This window comes from Calliphora vicina, chromosome 4 (genome assembly GCF_958450345.1).
Source record: "Calliphora vicina chromosome 4, idCalVici1.1, whole genome shotgun sequence".
Lineage (NCBI taxonomy): Eukaryota > Metazoa > Arthropoda > Insecta > Diptera > Calliphoridae > Calliphora > Calliphora vicina.
In genome coordinates, this window is record NC_088783.1 from 88,664,512 (window position 1) to 88,672,915 (window position 8,404).

General features: G+C 30.4%; 1 long non-coding RNA gene across 1 annotated transcript; it reads right to left on the reverse strand.

Annotated features, from left to right (window-relative positions):
* Nucleotides 1-6,286: 6,286 nt before the first annotated feature.
* Nucleotides 6,287-7,803, reverse strand: LOC135959315 (uncharacterized). The gene is made up of 2 exons (XR_010576523.1): nucleotides 7,595-7,803; nucleotides 6,287-6,427 (listed from the first exon to the last, which is right to left on the reverse strand). It is a non-coding gene; the product is annotated as an uncharacterized LOC135959315 (long non-coding RNA).
* Nucleotides 7,804-8,404: the final 601 nt, after the last annotated feature.

Below are 8,404 nucleotides of genomic sequence, written 5' to 3' on the forward strand. Positions count from 1 at the left end.
ACTTTAAAGGTGGGCATGAAGCCGACGTCATTTGAAAGCATGTGTTGTACTTTTGGATATTTTGAAGGAAGTGTTTGGAAATAGGATTGGCGCCGGAAATGTAACTTAGTAGCAGCTCAGACGGCTCAATAACTGGTGGCAGAATAACTTTACCGTTCGAACAGCACATTCCCGGGGATTCCTTAGGGAACTTCAAAATGCTGCAATGTAAGTAACGTTTGTTCATTGCGCCAATTAGTACATCCTTGTGATTCTTGTAGTCACGGTACTTATTATAATAAAATATATGCTGTTGAGGTGTTTCTGCAGCACTCGATGAAGATGCACTGCACTGCCCTTTCGAAAACAAATTTTATTTGAATAAAACCGTTATTATACCCTTCACCACCATAGTTGGGAGGGTATTATGCGTTTGTGCAGATGTGTGTAACGCCCAAAACACCCACCTTAAAGTATTCCGATCGACTTAGAATCACTTTCTGAGTCGATTAAACGATGTCCGTCTGTCCGTCCGTCTGGCTGGCTGGTTGGCTGGCTGTGCATGTAAACCTTGTGCGCAGAGTACAGGTCGCAATTTTGAAGATATTTCGATAAAATTGGTACATATAATTTTTTCGGCTCAAGGACGAAGCCTATTGAAACTGGCTGAAATCGGTCAATTATTTCACCTAGCCCCCATACAAATGTCCTCTCGAAATTGGACTTTATCGGTCATAAATGTTTAATTTATATATGTATCTACACAAATTTCGCTCCATATAAGGCCCACTTCCGAAAATCACTCACGAATATAAATTATTGATATTTTAAAAGAAAATTATTTTTAGTCATTTACTTGGTGTAGGGTATTATATGGTCAGGCTTGACCGACCATACTTTCTTACTTGTTTTTTATTAAAAGTGATATGCGGAGAGTTATTCAAAATATTATTATACCCTCCACCACCATAAGTGGTGAATGAGGGTATATATAAGTTTGTCATTCCGTGTGTAACATTGAGAAATATTCATCTGAGACCCAACAAAGTATATATATTATTGATCCTTATGAAATTCTAAGTCGATTGAGCAATGTCCGTCTGTCTGTCCGTCTGTGTAAAACACGCTCACGTCCAAAATACGCAAACAAACTTAGTAGAGTTGCAAGAAAAATGTTTATTATTGTCCTAAGCAGTTTGGTATTGAAAATCAGCGAAATCGGTACAGTGGAACCAAAGTTATGAATGAAAATGTGGGACAACCTCAAAAAAAAATTTATAATTTTCACATATTTTTGGATATTTTTTGTAAATATATTGCAGCTAATATCATAAAATTTTGCACTCGTTACTTTTATGATAAAAGGAGTAACTCTGGTGAAAATTATAAGAATCAGTTCATGATTTCTCCTAGCCCCCATACAAATTTCTTCCCGAAATATGGTTCTATGGTCTATAAATGCCTACAGAATAGGAATATCCACATAAAATTCAGCAAAAATAAGTTTCGTGGTAAAAGAAATTATATTGCAAAATTTTTCGTGGATCGGCCCATATTTGACCATAGCCGCCATATAAAGTACACTTCCGAAAATCTCTTAAATAAGCATAAATGTCTTACAAATATCGCTATCAAGTTGAAATTCGACATGAATAATCCCAATATATACCAAAATCGCTGTACCTAATTCTATGAAGATCGGCCGATAATTGGTTATAGCTCCCATATAAGGACTACTTCCGAAAAACACAATAACCTACATAAATATCTAAAAAATATCAAAACAAAATTTCACACACATCCGTAGTATATATTTAGAAATCATACTACTGGATTTTGTGAATATCGGTCCATATTTGACCATAGCTCCCATATAAGGTTCACTTCCAAAAATCAGTTAAGTACTCATAAATCTCTTACAAATACATTTATCATGCTAAAATTCGACAAAAATTATACTCCTATACATAGATATCACTGTATCAAATTTTATGCAGATTGGCCGGTAATTGGTCATAGCTCCCCTATAAGGCCCATTTCCGATAAAAGATATTAACCTTAAAAAATATTAAAAACATATCGATATCAAAATGAAATAACGCACAGATCAGTAATTTCCAGTAATCATACTTCTGAATTTTTTGAATATCGATCCATATTTAACCATAGCTCCCATATAAGGACCACTCCCGAAAATCACTAAAATCCTCATAAATTTGTTACAAATATAGTTATCAAGTTGAAATTCAAAACAAATTTATTCAATATATACAAAAATCGATGTACCAAATTTTATGATGATAGGCCCATAATTGGTCATAAACTCCATATAAGAACCACTTCAGGAAAACACATTAACTTGCACAAATATCCATAAAAATTTATACTGAACGAATATTTTACACGGATCAGTAATTTGTATCCAAGGATCGTACAAGATTTTTTAAATATTGGTCTATAATTCGGCATAGCTCCCATATAAGGTCCACTCTTGTTAATAGCGTTGTTTATATGAAATTCTACAAAAATAGCCCTTAAATACTTAGGACCATAATAGGTCATAGCAGCCATATATTAAACCAAAATAGTACACAGATCAGTAATTTGTATTCTGAAATCATAATACTGAATTTTGTGAATATTGGTCCATAATTGGCCACAGCTCTCATATAAATACATCAAAATCACATAAAAATATTTTATGACAATCGAATCATAATAGGTCATAGCTCCCACATAAGTTGCACAACCAAATATTTTGAAATTTGTCTAAATATATTTGTATACCCTTTTTTATACTCTGTTTCTTCACTTGAGGTTAAAAGGGAAAAATTTTGATCCAAACGTATTAACTAATTATTAATTATATAAATTGTTAAATTTCATACGTTCTAATAGGAATTTCAGTTATAAATTGCTGAATTAGATAGAATTTTTTGTACATATGAAATAAAATATCTTCTACGTAAACTAGTCTTTCTAACAATTGTTATATTATTTCAGTTTTTATACCATCATATTTAGGTGGAGGGTATTTAAGATTCGGCACGGCCGAATATAGTACTCTTACTTGTTTTTTTAATAGATTTCATATGGAATTTTTGTAATCATGCACCTAATTTGCAATCGTGTTTATCATCGATTGATAATATAAAAGAACTTCTATAGTACCGGACATGTGTTGGAATGTATTCCTTTTTTCGCTTACACCAAATCATTAATTTTTAGAATGATGTTAAGCAACAAAATGAAAATTGTCATTGTTTGAACGTTGGAAATAAAAAAAAAATATTTATGTATATGACTTTACAGTGTTCCAGCTATGCTTTTCTGAAAATTCCGTGAAAATTTGATCAAAATCGGTACAGCAGTTTTTGAGTCCATATGGAACATACATATACACATCTGTTTGTATATATAGCATTAACGGTATAATGTAAAATGTAATTTTTACACACCTCTCCGTCCACAGACCGAAAATTAAAAATCGGAATTTACAGTGTTACCCGCTAGGCTATTCTGAAGACTCCCTGAAAATTTCATCAAAATCGGTCCAGTCGTTTTTGAGTTCATTCGGAACATACATACATACATACATACATACATACATACATACATACATACATACATACATACATACATACATACATACATACATACATACATACATACATACATACATACATACATACATACATACATACATACATACATACATACATACATACATACATACATACATACATACATACATACATACATACATACATACATACCCACATACAAACATCCATTTTTATATACATATATAGATTATATATTAAGTAGAAAATAATTTTTTTTTACCTACTAGCTTAGCCTTATATCTAAAGTATTATAATGGTATTTAAAGGAGGTATTTTCGTTTATATGTATAACGTTTTTCATATATTTTGACACAAAACTTTTTAACAATTCAACATATTTTTGGACACATAAGTTAGCTATTAGCAATAACTATAATATCGGTTTTCTATGTCTCTTTTTTGAAACATCGGACGAACACTTGTTCTGATTATTTTTGGGTAAACCGAAAAAATTAAATAAACAACTATTTTCAACATCAAACATTTTTATCAACAAATAATATTTTCGGAAAAATTTCACCGTACAGGTCCAATCATTATAAAGTTATTTTAAGAGATATTGCAAATTATGGACTGATCGTCACAAAATCCAGTAGTATAATTGTTGCACACATACAAATGTTCTTGTAAAATTTTGCTTCGATATCGATTTTTATAAGAAATTTATTTTGGTTAAATGTTTTTCGGAAGTAGTCCTTATATGGCAGCTATGACCAAATATGGGCCAATCTTGATAAAATTAGGTAAGGAGATTTTAATATACATACATGTGGATTAATGGTGTCGAATTTGAAACTGATTACAATATTTATAAGAGATTTACGTGTATTTAAGTGGTTATCTATGTATAAGTTTGGTTAGAAATCTTATCTTATATGGGGGTCTAATATGGATCGATCCAAACAAATATAGTTTTCAGATTTCTTTTAAATGGAACTAATTTTTGCTAAATTTTTTATGAATACTCCTATTCTATAAACATTTATGTAACATAGCGCCGGGAAGAAATTTGTATGGGGGCTGGAAGACATTTTTTACCGATTCTCATAATTTTCATCAGAAGTTGCCTGTTTATCGTGGGAACAATGTGTTCAAAATTTCATATTATCTGAGAATACATACATATATATAATACATTATTGAAAAATCCACTTTTTGGAGGTTGTATTCCAGATTTTACCCATTTTCAATATCAAACATTTCTGACTTACAAAGAATATTTGGGGAATATTTCAATCCCATACGTTCGTCCCTCGAGGAGACGAACTTACATAGATAGATCATCTTAGAATTTTATGAGGATAGAGAATAGTTGTCTATACTTCTTGGTTTTACAACCAATAATTCGGTGGGTATTCAAATTATATCATATTGCGTTCAGAGAAATAACTTGGGAAATTAATCTTACAAAAACTTTTCAAACATATGTATGTAAGTAATTAAATATTACGTATCCATATATTGATAATTAAAATCCAATATCGCTGACGTTCAATGAATACAAAGCATTTTTTCTCTAACTTCTAAAATTTAACCGAAGAAATAATAAACATTTCCAAACTGCTTCTTCAAATGAATTAAAAGCCAAATAAAAATTAAATCAGTTGTCAAAAATTAATGGCAGTTACTACATTGTTTGTTATTAATTTGTTTAAAACCAAAATATATATCCCTGAATTACTCTGAATCCTCTCCTTCGGAAATATAAAGTACCAAAATATACATACTTGTTAATGATAAAGAAGATGTTATTTTCCGACTGAGTTATAAAAATATTCTGAATTTCTAATAGGATGTGCTAAGTTCTAAATTTAAATATTATTGACAAATTAACTGAAATTTATTCGTACTAAAATAAATTCCAATGTGCTATACAATAACGAAATATTAGTGTCATGGAAAAATGGTTTTTTAAGTGATCTTTATGCTCCAATCTTGAATTATTCAACAAAATTAATTCTTATATTGAAGTACCGTTTTGTTGGTACTGAACATTATAAAATAAAGCAAATATTTATGGAAATCCATACAATATTTGGAAATGATACTTTTCTTTCATTCCTTTTTCATATTTTATATTAAAACATTTCCATATGGGTGAGGAAATGTCCTGTTGTCCTGCGCCTAATCTATGGTGGTGTAGTGTACGAAAACAATAAAATATTGGAAAGTAATAAAACTAGCAAATAAACGAACTTACCGAATGTTTAATGTATAAATTTGCGAAATGATTTTTATACCCTACACCACCATAGTGTGGAGGGTATAATGCGTTTGTGCAGATGTTTGTAACGCCCAAAAATATTAAAGTATACCGATCGACTTAGAATCACATTCTGAGTCGATTAAACGATGCCCGTCGGTCCATTATTTCACCTAGCCCCCATACAAATGGCCTTCCGAAATTTGACTTTGTCGGTTATAAATGTTTAATTTATATATGGGCAATTACATTATGTCGCACGGGACGGTCGTACACAGTGAAAAAGGGTCAAAATAAATCGAATTTTTAGTTTGACGAAAGGCTTAGTTTATAGCTCTCAATTAGACCAATAACACTATGCATCGAATTTCGGGTCATTAAATGAATGAGACCAACTGGAAGTGATAGTAGAACATCAGTAGACCAAAACCTCCAAAGGGTTTTAAAAAGTTAGCTCGTATTTTATGCGCCTTTAAAGTTCAGCTTTTTTGAGTAAAAATTTTTCATATATATTTAATTTTTAAAATTTAATTTGTATTTTTTTTACATAGTTTATATAAAAATGAACTACATTATATAGTTCGAGGTCTTTTCTGTTCTGGTGGATGCTCTGTAGAACCTAGTGTTTATAAAAAACCGACTTTTTAAAAAACCGGTTTGTCGGTTAACCGAAAATTGGCCTTTTTTAAAAAACCGGTTTTTCGGTTAACCGACATCGAAAAAAACTGGTTAAACCGGTTAACCGTCATATATGTGTAGAAAACATAAAATGTCCAATAAAGTATATACAGCTTTAAAATTTGTAGTTTTTAGTAGTCAGGAATGGTTAATATTAAATAACTATAAATATACAAAAGAGTTGAGTCCATTTTATTTTGTAAAAATTTCAAAATTATTGTCTCAGTCAAATGGAATTGAGTATAAATATGTTACTAAATACATATATAATATACTTATTTTAATTATTGGTTTATTCATTAAATTTCAACCAAAAAATGTAAATCAATTTTTTAATTTAATATTTGATCATTTTGAAATTTATTATCACCTCGACTTTCTGATATGAAACAGAAAATGTTACAAGTCCCAAAAAAGGACTTATAAGATGCAAACGCACTTCTTCTTAGCTGTGATTATTTGTCATTATAAATCATACCAAATAATTAATAAAACTCCATTATCAGATTTAAAAAATATTTCAAATCATGGATTTTTGTCTCTTCTGTAATATTTCTGAAAAGCTAACGAAATGATTAATAAATTAAAATTGTATGAACAAAACACACTAAAGAAGTCAAATTTATTGAAAGAAGGTATGTACATCGAATTCAATTTAACGTTTGGTAAAATCAACACTAAGTTTTTAATGAATCATTAGTAAGATTTAGCCTAAACTTATAGAACTATGCGGAATTTAATTTTAATTTTTAATAGTTTCATTATGTGCAAATAAGTTTTTAAGTAAATTCATCGCCCTCTACTATTTAGAATCATTGTAATTCTTAAAAATATTAATCTAAAGAGGTTTGTATTGTAAATCAGCAGTTTAAGTTTCAAATAAGACCAATAATATGTACACAATGAATATTAAAAATGCGCAAAAACATGAGATTTATTCATTTTAGTCACACATTTTAAAAACCGGTTAACCGAGTGATAAAAACCGGATAAACCGGTTAACCGAAAATCATAATTTTAAATTAACCGGTTCGCAAAAAACCGAGATTTCGAAGAAAAACCGGTTTTTCGGTTAACCGGTTAACCGGTTTATAAACACTAGTAGAACCAGAATTTGAAGTAGACAAATTTTGTAGTTCACTTCCTGTGTTTTCTTCTCCTTCATCATCGTAATGCAAGTTCTTGCTCCACCAACAAATTTTCGCTAATACAGCATCGGGAGACTTTTTTCCTCGATATCTGCAAAATTTGTGTTAAAATGTATTGGGAAAAAAAAAATATATGTATATTAAAAATTACCTCATTTCAAATGGCATTGCAGTTTGGTGGTACTGTTCCCCTTGTTCATCTGATTCGGTCGCTAGTTGCTGACTGAAGTAGTCTAGATGATGATGTAGGTAATGAATTTTGAGCGACATATTAACGCCTATTTTAGAAAAAGCATTCATCATTGCGTTAACAGATCTCTGATAGCTGTCAGACCTATTTTTACCCAACAACCCGCCAATAACCTCTTTGATTGATTGCCAAGCAATCAATTCGTTTTTATTTAAAATATTATCAAATTCCTGATTTTTGACCAGATTCCGAATGTCTGGACCATTCACAACACCTAAAGGAAGAAAAGTTATAAAAAAATATATATTTTAATCAAGAAAAATATACTTATTTTAAATGTTTTACCTTCTTTTAATTTACTTTCAGCGAGTCGGGGGAAAATTTTTGCTAAAGTAGTGTAAACTTCATCCCTCTTAACCACAGTTTTCAGAAAACATTTTACTATACCGAGTTTTTGTCTTGAGGTACCAGGGGATCTTCAATGACGTTGGCATTCGCATGTTTACTTAATTCCCTACAATTCCATTCATGATTTGCATATTGATCACCCTTATATTCCAGTCACATAGAAAGCAAATGT